At 43.4% G+C, this 12,824-nt stretch overlaps 1 protein-coding gene across 1 annotated transcript in view; it reads left to right on the forward strand.

Annotated features, from left to right (window-relative positions):
- BMERB1 (bMERB domain containing 1) overlaps positions 1 to 12,824 on the forward strand; it is a 105,743-nt gene that overhangs the window by 62,514 nt on the left and 30,405 nt on the right. The window lies entirely within an intron of this gene.

The following is a 12,824-nucleotide window of genomic DNA, read 5'->3' on the forward strand; positions in this document are numbered from 1 at the left end:
GGAGGGAGAAAGAGAGGGAGAGAAACATCAGTGTGTGGTTGCCTCTCACGTGCCCCCAACTAGGGCCCTGGCCCGCAACCCAGGCATGTGCCCTACACTGGGAATTGAACTGGTGATCCTTTGATTTGCAGGCCAGCGCTCAATCCACTGAACTACACCAGCCAGGGTTCAAGAGAAAGTAATTTTAAAAATTGAGCTCTGGCAGATAAACTGAGAGTTTAAAAACAAAACCAAACCAGACAATTTAAGAGGAAAATTTCCTATATTGCCTGTCAACTCCCAGCACAAACTCCACTTGAAGAAGCAGCAACACCACACCCTCCAGGCATGTGCTAAGCACCTCTTACCCATTCTGTCACTGATATCTCTCAACTCCAGGAGGCTGGTTATGGGATAATTCCATCTTGCAGGTGAGGAGACTGAGGCTCAGGTAAGTTAACTTGCTCAGAGCCTCCTAGCTAGCCATTGAGGGGAGGGCAGGAGTTAGAAGGCAGACCCAGCTCCTCCTGCTTTCAAAACCCATGTTCTCATTACAGAATATCTTTTTATATATTTAAAAATTCTTGAATAATGTAAATTTAGTATTACCAAAAATAAATTAATTAATTTCCAAAATTAAAAAAAAGCAACCCCTATTCTCACAACTGCATTTTACGACATTTCTCACCCCACGAAATGGACTGCCATATTAACAGCAGCTATTTGTGTAGCTCTCTGCATGGGCCGGACCTTGTGCTGAGAGCAGGTGCACAATCCCTTCTCACAGGAGCCCTCAGAGGAAGGTTCTAGAATATCTTCCACTTTACAGATAAGAAGCATCCTCCCTTTCATCTGGGAATAAGAGAACAAATAGATAAGTGTTTGGAAGTAATTCCTCCCACCTCATGTTTTGTTTTTAAAGAATTTGAAGTATTGTATGTATGGGAGAAATATCAACTCAGATCACATGTTCTACGAGGTCAGGTGATTCTAACAACTGAGGTTGCCAAGATTGGACATAATGACTTTGTCCAATCTTGGCAACCTCATTGCCAATTTGGGTGCCTGGGAGTTACCCAAATCAAGATTAGTGGCAGGAAGTTTTGTTTCTGAGTGTGAAGTGTAGGGGAAACCACTGAACTAGAGATAGAGACTTGGCGCTCACCTGCATATCTGCAGTTGCTGAATTCAAGTAATGGGTAGGTACAGTCACCCTGCATAAAAAACAGTGACAATCCAAGTATAGGACTGATCTGGGGAAATGCTGAAATCTCCATGCTGCTCCTCTTTATGGATGGCCATTGGGTTGAAGGGGGCCGCCGGCTCTCCACGTTTTGGTGAATATGAAATAACTTGAGAGTTCAGTGGTAACAAGGTTTGGGATTATGATAGTCTATAAATGCTACATACCGTATATGTGAAGATTAAAAGTTTTCCTCCATTTTATCTTTAATTCTAATTCATAGAAGTGACCTGTGTTAATACTGTTGGTTTTTAGTAATTCTGGTGGATAGTTTTATGACTGTTCTTTTATTTATTAATATATAAACATTTGTCAGGAAGTACTAATTCTCCCTATAAAAGATGATTAAATTAGTGTGTGGGTCTTGCTTTTGCATCTGTTTTCTGTTTCCAGTTTTTACCCTTTTCGTTCTCAAAGAGAATAGTTTTTATACTCAGTTCTAAAACTATAATCAAGATACTGTTCTTGTCTCTAGATTGTTTCTAACATCAAAAGTACATCACTGGAGCCCTGACTGGTGTGGCTCAGTGGACTGGGCATTGTGCTGCAAACCTAAAGGTCGCAGGTTTGATTTCTGGTCAGGGCACACGCCTGGGTTGTGGGCCAGGTCTCCAGTTAGGGGCATGTGAGAGGCAACTGATCGATAGTTCTCTCGCACATTGATGTTTCCCTCCTTCTCTTTCTATTTCCTTTACCCTCTCTCTAAAAAATAAATACTATCTTTAAAAAAGCACGTCACTGGCATTTACAATACCCGCCCTGTGTTTTAAAAGGAAAACTGAGAATATGAATCCTTCTTTAAGTTACAGAAACTCGCAGGTGCTTAAGAGGGGCCAGAGGCTGCTTTTGTTGCTGCAAGAACAAAGGCTGTCTCTTTGCATTTACTGACCTTTGCCTTGCGTGTGCGTGCACGCGTATGCATTATCCCCAGCATCTGGTATATGCCTGACACATAGCAAGTGCTCAATGACAGCAATAGCTAACATGTAAGCTCTAGCTCTGGGCCAAGCGCTGCACTAAGCTCTTGACTCGTGACCTCACTGAATTTCCTCATCATGCCCATGCGTTTAACCACTTAGGGACAAATGCCAACCGTAGATGCTTGAATAAATCAAATTATCAAAAGGACATAGAATGATGTCTGTGTAGTCAGGATATAGAAAGTGGCTTGGAGACATTCTCAAGGGCAGTGGCCAGCTTCCAGGTCCCTGGAGTCTCCCTAGCAGCCTGCAGACAGCAGTGGATGAAGACGATGCCCCCACTGCCCAGGTCCAGCCTGGTACAGTATGTGACCTTGCCATATGAGGCACCCACCTCATCAGTCTCAGAGGTGCATGACGGACTCTAGGATGGCCAGGGTAGAGATCACAACCCATTCAGACCTGGACAAAAGCCTCGTCCATCATCCTCGGTCTCCCAGGCCAACAGGCTGTATGTGTGCTATTCTTGAATTCAGTTTCCTGGATATTTTTCAGACCTAGGCCCTCACATAGCTGTAGGTCTTATCACGTGGGTGGATTCTATTCTTGTCTTCGTTTTAGAAAAGAGGGAATTAGAGGATAAGAAATTTTCCCTAGGTTGCACGAGCTAGTAAGTACCCAAGCTAGAATGTAGCCTGACTCCAGAGTATTTATTAAATGAGAGAATGAGGGGTGGAAGGAAGAAAGAAAGGAAAGAGAGAGGGAGGGAGTAGAAAGGAAGGAAAGAAATATGGAAGAAAGGAAGCTCTGAAAATATCTACTGAGATAATTCCTTAAAGAGTATAAGATTGATGAGGGCAGGAATTTCATCTATCTTCCTCACTGTTGTATTTCCTAGCATCTTGAACAGTTCCTGGCACTTATTAAGGAATTAATATTCGTTGATTGTGTAATACATATTTCTTTCACACTCCATTCTTACCCCAACAACTTTCCTTTACACACAGGCATGTACATGTGCACACGCACATAACCCTTGGCATACAGTAAAGAGGGAAAATAGAATTTCAGACCATACTAAGCATTACCTGGCTCAAATGAGGAAGCTCTGAGTGACAGGAATGTGACAGCCCTTGGCTAAAACAGTCCCAGTGACTCTGGCTGTCAATAACTGGGATGAGATTGGTTTTGTCATACCTACTCTGAAGTCGTCACATTAACGTCCATCAGCTCCATGGAGACTGTGTGAGTCAGACCATATTTCATGGTTGAGGGTGTCTTCTCACTTTTACAGTGTCCTGCTGTGTTGACTCTTTTAAAAACGAGTCTAATGGCTGCTGTCCCAACACACCCGGTGTTCAGCATTCTTCTTTCATGGGTTTCCCCTTTCTTGCCTTGTCCTTTCCGCTGGGACTCACAGCCTCTGATAGCTCTCCATGTCCTTGCCAGAACTGTAAGGAAATAGAAAAGGGGTATTTACCCATTCCTAGGGAACAGGGTGAACTCATGAGAAGTGGGGTCAGTGGTCATCCAGGCTGTCCCCTTCCTGGTGGATGCACATGACTGGTTTATCAAGGGCACCAAACCAATAAGGTACTGTGTGCATTAGCTCCCTTATTTTAGTTAACTGAATTGTCACGAGAACCCTGAGGGGGTGAGCTCTATACCTTCTACCTTATGGGTAAAGAAACAGATTAGAGAGGTAAAAATAGCTTTTTCAAGGTCACTGACTGGTATGAAGCAGAACTAGGATTTGAACCCCAGGTGTCTGTCCCAGAGGCAGAGCTCTTAACCTTAGTTTATTATCTTTACTCCCAATACAAGGACCCTTTTTCTCTTTGTCCAGCTCTTCTAGAATGCACAAACACACTCCTGGATGCCCGCAATCCTACAATCCCACATTGGGTTTTGTCTTGATCTAGCATCTTGAATTAAGTGTAGTGTAAATGGTGAGGATTCTACTGAGTATGGCTTTGGACTGTTACACACCCTTTCTCTGGAGATAAACGATTTGTTTGGAGCCTAAAACAATGAACTCCAACTTGGAAAGATAAGGTTCGTTGTAGTATCCTATTCCTATAAGAGTTCTCAGGGACCCTGACAGTCCACATTTATTGAACGCTTACTGTGGGCCCAGCCCTGTGCTAGGCCCCTCATACACTTTTTATATAACCTATGGAAAGTGCTTACTAATGGAAGGACAGACCAGGAGCACCTCCAGCATACCTGCTTGCCCTGGATAAGGCCTAGGAGGTCAGGTTTGGAGAAGGGTTATGAGTGACTGCAGCTGGCACAAGTCCTTACTCTGCACACAGAGTGCATCTTCTCGTTGCCTTTCCTTCACTTGTCCTCTGGTTTCTAAGTTGCTAACTGGCATATAGAGCTCTCCCTCTTCAAGTGTGGCAATTTTACGACCCTCATTTGAATGAGTCAATAAACCCTCAGTATCACAAAACCACCTCTGTAATAGGCATCAAATGTCTAAGAGATAAAGCTTGATGCCTGCTTTGTTCCATCCTTGACCCTCCTGGATGCCCACCTCCTGGTCCCTCCCACAGCTGCCCCATCTCCGTGCCTCTCACCATCCTGTCCTTTGGAGGCTGTCAGCAACCTCAGAAGCGTTTTCTCACCCTAATTCCAGCACTGAATCACACCATTAGCTTTTCATAACTCCTCCTGCGGTCGCCCGCCTCTGCTCTTCTGCGTCCTCCGAATACCCTGATCCTGCCGTTTACCTTGGTTTCAGATAATTAGAAATATTTGGCCTCTGAACAGTGGTGGGAGGTGGTTATCTTCATTTTATACCCGCTTGCTGGATTTTCATAAAAGGAATAGTGTGCGCTGTCTTTCAGCTTGCTCTGGGCCGTGGTGGCGTTTGATCGGTGAGAGTCTGAACTGCAGCAGGCAGGGGAGGCGGACATGCAAAGGGCAGATTTCAGGAGCACAGCCCTTGAGGTCCAATCTTTTCAGAGCCTAGGCTGAGACCTCAGTGAATTCATTTTATTAAGAAGCACAAAGTATGGCCCTGGCTGGTGTGGCTCAGTGGATTGAGCCGGCCTGTGAACCAAAGCGTCACTAGTTCGATTCCCAGTCAGGGCACATGCCTGGGTTGCGGGCTAGGCCCCCAGTTGGGGACGTGTGAGAGACAACCACACATTAATGGTTCTCTCCCTCTCTTTCTCCTTTTCCCTCTCTCTAAAAATAAATGAATAAAACCTTTTAAAAAACTAAAAAAAAAGTAAAAAATATGGTGAAGAGGTTAGGCCCTAGAACCTGGCAGAGATTTAGGCTGGGGTGGTAGAAAGCGCCTACCCCAGCCTAAGTTGTAAATAGCAGCTTTTCAAATTCTTGCTATGCTGGAGGATGTCCTAAGCTTTTAACATGCATAGGTTCATTTAATACTCAGTTCAACCATCTAGGCAGACAACATGCTCTCATTTTATAGGTGAGGAAACTGAGGCACAGCATGGTCAAGTAACTTACCCACAGGGTTGCACAGGTTCCATTCAATAGCAGACAATGCTGTGACCCAGGTATTCTGGGTCCAGAGCCCAAGATCTCAGCCATGATGCTATGGGGTCTCTCAGCTGGTTTTCAGTTCCAGTTCTTCTTACCAACTGTGTGGCCTGGAGCAAATCTTTTTCCCTGTTCCAGCTTCAGTTTTATCCATCTGTATAGTGGGACAAATTGTTTCCGGGGCAGCGTTGTAGCAAGGGACGAAAAGGGAGGACACATGAAGGAGATGGCTCCTTCTAGGAAGTAAGCAAATCAAAATTCCCTTCCCTCTTTTAACAGTTAGCACTGTGCTTTGAGGGAGAGTAGGGGATCAACGTGGCCTAGTCATATCCAGAGAAAACCCAGAAAGCTCTCCCCTCCTGAGAAGCTGGGGAGTGGCTCTCCACCATCAAGTCCAGTTCTACCATGGGGCCCTGACTTTATTACAATATTATTTACAATTTTTTTATATACTTGCATTTTTCTTTTCCCTTTAATGATTTAACAATTCTAAAGTCTATTAGGAAAAGCTTCAAGCTGGGGCAAAATGAAACATGTGTGTTTATGGAACTTGACAGCTCTCAGCCATATTTGCGAGTTCTGAGTCACACTGGTTGCACTCTGGGTTTTAAATAGACTCTCCTTAGAACAGGTCATTGTTGCCAGAGCCTCTGTACATATCAGGTGGGAAGAGAGGCCTTTAACTGTAAAAAATCTAGAAAGCAATTTGTCTTAGACAAAATATATGATATATTTGGGGAGCTGGGGAAGAAATGGAGGAAGGAAGCCTCAAGGGAAGAGGAAAGGGTTGGAGAGATTAGAGAGAAGAAAGGCCCTCCTGAATTTCTAAGTGTACTGGGAGGAAGGGATGAGGTGGGTATCAGGGCTATGAAAAGGAGAAAGATGTATCTACCACTGGACAAGCTTCTGCTGTTCCAAGTTGCCTTTTGCACTCAGAACAAGTTTCAGGAAAGGAAATTCCTTTCTCTGGGAGCTCCGTCTTACCATAAATGTGGTGCATTCTCTTGACTCCAAGGATCTCCTTTGAAATTCCTGGGTTCTGGTGAGCTGGGAGGAAACTCACCATATCAGGCTCTCGTGATGGTCAATATTGTGTCAGCTTGACTGGGTCACGGGGTGCTCAGACATTTAGCTAAACATTAATTTGGGTGAGTCCATGACAGTGTTTCTGTGTAAAATTAACGTTTGGATCTGTAGGCTGAGAAAAATCTACCCTTTCCAGTGGGTGTGGGCCTCATCCAATCAGTTGAAGATCTTAACAGAACAAAAGGGTTGAGTAAGAGGGAATTTTGCCTGCCTAACTGCTGAGCTGGAACATGCATCTTTGCTGCCTTTGGACTTGAACTGAAAAATCAACTCTTCCTGGGTCTTAAACCTGCTAGCTTTTGGACTGGAATTTACAACATACTCTCTCCTGCATCCCTGGTTTGCCAGCTGTAGATCTTGGGACTTCTCCTTAATCCTGTAAGCCTCCATAATCCTGTGACTCAATTCCTAGTAATAATTCTTTCTATATATGTATCCTCTTGGTTCTGTTTCTCTGGATAACCCTGACTAATACAGCCCCATGTATTCTCAGAAATTTCCATCTGAATACTTTATCTGGCTAGCAAAGACCTGGCAAGTTGGAAAAGACTGATTAAGATAAAGGGAAATTGGCTCTCTGTTTTGGTAAAACAGCTTTGGCACTTCATTATCTAGTAAAGAGAAACATATTCTTACTTCACACCCAGGAGTTTCTTTCCTGGGTATTCTCTAAAATTGGTTTGTATAATTAGATAAACACTAGCCTTGTGTGGCTATTTCAATTTAAATTAAATGAAACTTAAAATGCAGCCCTTCAGTAGTCCTAGCCACATTTCAAGTGTTCATTTCTCAGCTGTGGTTAGTGGGTACCCACTGGAGAGCACACATTTTTGTAGACCATTCCCATCATCATGGAAAGTTCTATTGGGCATTATTTCCCTGAAGAAACTCTCACACACAAACATCAGAAGGCATATTCCATAATGTTTATAGCAGCTTTGTTTGTAAGAGAAAAAAACCTTGAAATTCAAATGTTTATCAGCAGTAGAAAAGGGCAAATCAGTTGTGGTCTAGGCATGCTATGGAATACTATACAGCAGTGAAAAATGAACGGACTATGGGCATTAACATGGATGAATCTCAAAACCAAGATGTTGAGCAAAAAATTTATGTAAAGGTCAAAATATGTAAAACTAACAAATGTAGTTGTGCAGGCATTCATATAGGGATGGATAACTTTACAAGTAAAAACCATTAGCACAAACTCAGCATAGGGCTTACCTCTGAGGGAATGAGAAAAATACAAGGGAAGGGAATTTTGCAGGATTTCTAAGGGGGATATACAGGTTATTACTTAAGCTGAATGATGAGAACATAACTGTTTCTTGTTCCATAAACTGTGTATATGCATTTTATGCACACTTTTTAATATGGTTCACAAACACATGCATACAAACACAAATACACCCATACAGGGGTGGGCAAAAATAAGTTTACAGTTGTTTGTATGGAAAATAATACTATAATTAACAAATAATACAAGAATAAACTGTATTTTGTATACTCATAACTGTAAACCTATTTTTGCGCCCTTCTGTATTTCTTCCAATGTTTTTATTGTTGTTAAATACACTTAACATAAAATTTACCATTGAAACCATTTTTAAGTGTATAGTTTGTTGGTATGGAGAACATTTGTAATGTTATACAACCATCACTACCATCCATTTTCAGAATTCTTCTCAACTTACAAAACTGAAACTGTACTGATTAATCATTTCCTTCTTCCCTAGCCCTTGGCAATCACCATTCTACCTTCTGTCTCTATCATTTTGACTACTCTAAGTACCTCACAGAAGTGAAATCATACAGTATTTGTGTTTTTGGACACAAACACATTTTAAAGAGAGAAATGCTAAAAAGAAGGGGAAGTTTATAACATCTGACACCTTCACTGAAATGTCTCAGATACATCAAACTCAGCATGTCCAGGTCCAAGCTCATGATCCCCCTGCACCCCCATACCCCTCCCCTCCAAACTTAGCAAGTGACTCAGCACCACCATCTCTACCTGTCTAAACACCAGATTCCAAAATTAGATGCCATCCTTGACCACTCTCAATTTGCCACCTATGTCCATTGGTGTATGTGTTCGACATTGGTCTCACCAACTAGATGCTGGCCTTGATGAGGGCAGACGCTCAGCTGTGTTCCCTCTCAACGATGTTGGGGCACCCAACACATGGCCAAACTCAGAGTAGGCGGCTGGCAAATATTTACCTAATAAATGAACAACAGTTCGTTTTCTTGCTTTTCCAGGGTCTGAGCCATTGTAAGAGTTCTGGAGCTGGCAAGTCTGAGTGTTGGGAGTTGCCTGGCCCTCTGACAGTTAGGGTAGATTGTGGGTCCAGCCCATAATATTCCCACAGAGTGACAGCGCACCACAGCAGTTTGCATTATAGGCACTTCACGGAGTCTTTGAGTTTTCTGTGGCTGCTGTAACAAACTACCCACAAAGTTGGTGTCTTAAAGTAACACATGCTTACTCTTTTATAGTTCTGGAGGCCAGAAGTCTGAACTTGGTTTCACTGACATCCAGACGTCTGTGGAACCAGGTTCCCTTCTGGAGGCTTGATTTTTTCCAGCATCTAGAGCTGCATTTCTTACATTCCCTTGCTTTGGTCCCTTTCTCTCTCTCAGAGATCGCAGAATGGAATCTCCAAATCTCTCCCTCTGCCTACATCATCACATCGCCTTCTGTCTTCTGTGTCAAAACTCCCTCTGCCTTCCTCCTACAAGAGGACACTTGTGATTACATTTAGGGCCCACCTGGATAATCCAGGATAATCTCCCACCTCAAATTCCTTAATTTAATCACACATGCAAAACCGCTTTTTCCTATAAGGTAACATGTTCACAGATTGCGGGGATGAGGATGCAGATATCTTTGAGAGACACCGTTCAGCTGCCCACAGTGGCTACAGCAATTCATTTAAGGGCCAAGCCCAGACCTGGACTCCCGGTGACAGGGACAGAGATACCACTGCAAGGCTGAGCAGCAGACACCGTGTAGAGAACAAACATTGCTTCATTTCATGCTGAGTTGTCATCATTCTTTGAAATCTCTCAAAGAAAAAACATAGAGGGAGCTTGAGAGAGAGAGAAAGAGAGAGATATTGAGGTTCTCAATGATGCATGTACAGAGTCCTGACTGCTTGTTCCTGGAAAATTGCTGATTTGAGTGGCAGCAGAGGTTGAAAAGTGCTTGTCCATTTCACTTCATGGTCCCAACTGAGGGCTCAGGTTTTTGCTCTGTGCTTAGTCCAGAATCAGATAATCCTTAACTGGGCCTCATTTCCACATTTCTCTTCAGATAAGAGCCAGCTCTTCTCTTGATGTTTCAGGGGACAGGACGCTCGAATAGAAATGGGAGTGGAGAAAGACATAAATAATTTAGCAGAGATGCCGTGGTGTTTTAGCGCTACATAAGCATGGGTGGCCCCAGTCATGCATTAAGACAATAATGTGATTTACATCTTTCACATTACTTAATTGGCTGCTTTTCATTGAATGATCAGTTACGTAGTTGTTGGGTTTTTTTTCTCCTGGGATCCTGGCCCACTCTTGGTCCTCTGCCTTCAGCCTCCTAAAATCCTAACGGGTTTTGAATTCAATTAGGTCCATCTAAGACATTTCTGGCCGGGTTCTGCCAAAGGAAGGGCAGCCTACTTTTTCATCACTAGATGTTTTGGTCTTTGACAGGGTTGCTTTCTGCACTTGATCTTAGCCAAAAGGCCAAGAAGCGATGACAGGGTTGCTTTCTGATAAAAACAGAAACCTGCACATGCTTCAGATTAGATTACACTTACATTTGAATTAGCTCTGACATTTATAGGCTTTACAGTCTCGGACAAATACCTTCACTTCTCTGAGCCTCAGTTGCCTCATCTATCAAATGGGAATGCATCCAATCTCTCAAGGAGTGGTTATGAGGAATAAAAGAGACCATGTATATTAAGTGCCCGCCACAATGTAAGTGCTCATTATATGTTCCTTTCCTTTCCTTTCCTTCAGTAAGAAATTGAGCTTGGAAATTAACAAATGCATTGGTAAGAGCAGATACTGGGCCCAGGCTCTTGATTTTTGTAGTACGTTACTTATTTTGAAGAGTGAACACCGGGGAAGGGAAGAAATTGGAAGGCGGCATGAAAATCTCTTCCAGGACAAGGATGTAAGGCTGGAGAGGAGAATTCTCAAGGGGCACATGAGATCTCTTGAAACATCAAAGGATTGTTGTGTGGAAGAGGGAATTTGTTTCTTTTTTGTGGAACTAGATCAGATGCCACGGTGAATCAGATTCCTATCTCAGCATAAGTGAAGCCTTTCCAAATACTTGGAGCTATAAAGAGTTGGAATCTTGAGATGCGATGAGTTTTCATACCTGGGAACATTCGAGCATTTCTATATTCATTCATTCATTCAATAAGCATCTATGGTAGAATTGCCATGTGCCAGGTCCAGGGAATGTAGCAATGAGTAGTATGGATGAAGGCTCTGCCCCATTTGCATCCAGGAGAGGAGACAAAAGCTGGATGATTTTTGTGTGGTAGATGGAAGCTTCAGATGGGCAGTGAGGTAGGAGTGCTGAGATATTATGGTCAGTTCTTAAAGTTATCATCATTATTATTTTTATCTAACATCTCTTGAGCACTTGCATATGCCAAATACAGTGCTAAATTTTTATATGGATCCCCTGATCTCATCTTCATCACAGATACTATTATGAGCCACATTTGACAGATGAGGAAATTGAATTTCACAGATGTTGGGAGACTTGCCCAAGGTCACCCAGCTAAAAATTAGGAGGGCTGGGATTGTAGCTCCAGCCGCCGACCCCAGGGCTTGGCGTTGCTGTGTTCATCCAGGGCCAGTCATTACCTCCCTACTCACTGCTCCTCCTCCTCAGAGAATCAGTCCTGGGGTATGAGGGGTTCCTACCTTTCTCACTCATGCTTTTCCTCTAGGCCAGAGCTGATTGGTCCAGATTGGTTCAGTCTGGGCCAATCAGAGTCTGTTTCTGGCGCTACAAAGAGATTGGGACAGGTGATGGGAGATTTGCAAACCAAAGACTGTGGATGAGCAGAGGAAACTGTCTTTGGAGGGAAGGAGATGAATAGCACATCTGCTTCAAGAGTAGCAAACAAGAGAGATGTGGCCCCCCCAAAGCAGAGAATGGACCTGGCCATGACATTCCTGTTCCAGTCCCCAAGCAGCCCAGCTGAACTGTGTCTGTCCATATGACCCTGCGTTGAGTATAAGACAAGACTCTCTCCAGACCCCATGGAGAAATGCCTCCCACCCATGTTGCCACAGCCTGGGGAAATCCAAAATCCACCACTGAAATGTCTGAATTTCCAGGAGGTTCCATTCTCAGGTTTTCTCTGCTTCTAGGCTTGGTTTCCTGAGATCTGTACCCTACTCCATGTGTGTATGAAACTCCTATACTTCACCAGGTTCCATTACAGCAAAATAAAATAAAACCCTGTGCTATTCCTACAGGTCATTTGAGGAGTCAGAACCAAGGACCACAGAAAGGGGTTGCACTGAGCTCTTCACAGCAAACAATTTTAAAATCCACATTTGACATTCCTGGCTAACAAGGTCCTTTTTACCACCCTGTGCCAAGACAGCTCCTTTTTTCTTTGCCTTTTATCCACCCACAGAGCCCAGGATCACCACCTTCCTCGCTCTGGTTTATGTCTGTTATGTTACCTTATTCCAAGTAGACAGAGTCCTCTCCCTGTCTAATGCAGAGTGGTTCACTCTCTCCTAGGGAGCTGTGGTACCAAAACTGTCTTGAACTCTCAGGAACACTACCCCAGGTGTTTGTCAAGGTATGATTCTAAGCAAAAACCATGTCTTCCCCAAGATAAATTTGGGTACCAAATGGTAAGGTAGTAACATTTATTCCCATTTTTATTCCCTTATACCTTTACTAAACTATCTTTTCATCAAGTGAGCTTGAGTAGATTTCTGTGCTGGAATTTGTGCTGGAATGTTCTATCAAAAACTTAGCTATGCTGAGAGCTCTCTTTCCCAGAATCCCTTCCCCTGTCTGGTCGTGGTTAAAGGTGGGCGAG

The sequence above is a fragment of the Pteronotus mesoamericanus genome, unplaced genomic scaffold (assembly GCF_021234165.1).
Source record: "Pteronotus mesoamericanus isolate MK-2021 breed Mesoamerican mustached bat unplaced genomic scaffold, CSHL_Meso_final scaffold_167, whole genome shotgun sequence".
Classification (NCBI taxonomy): domain Eukaryota; kingdom Metazoa; phylum Chordata; class Mammalia; order Chiroptera; family Mormoopidae; genus Pteronotus; species Pteronotus mesoamericanus.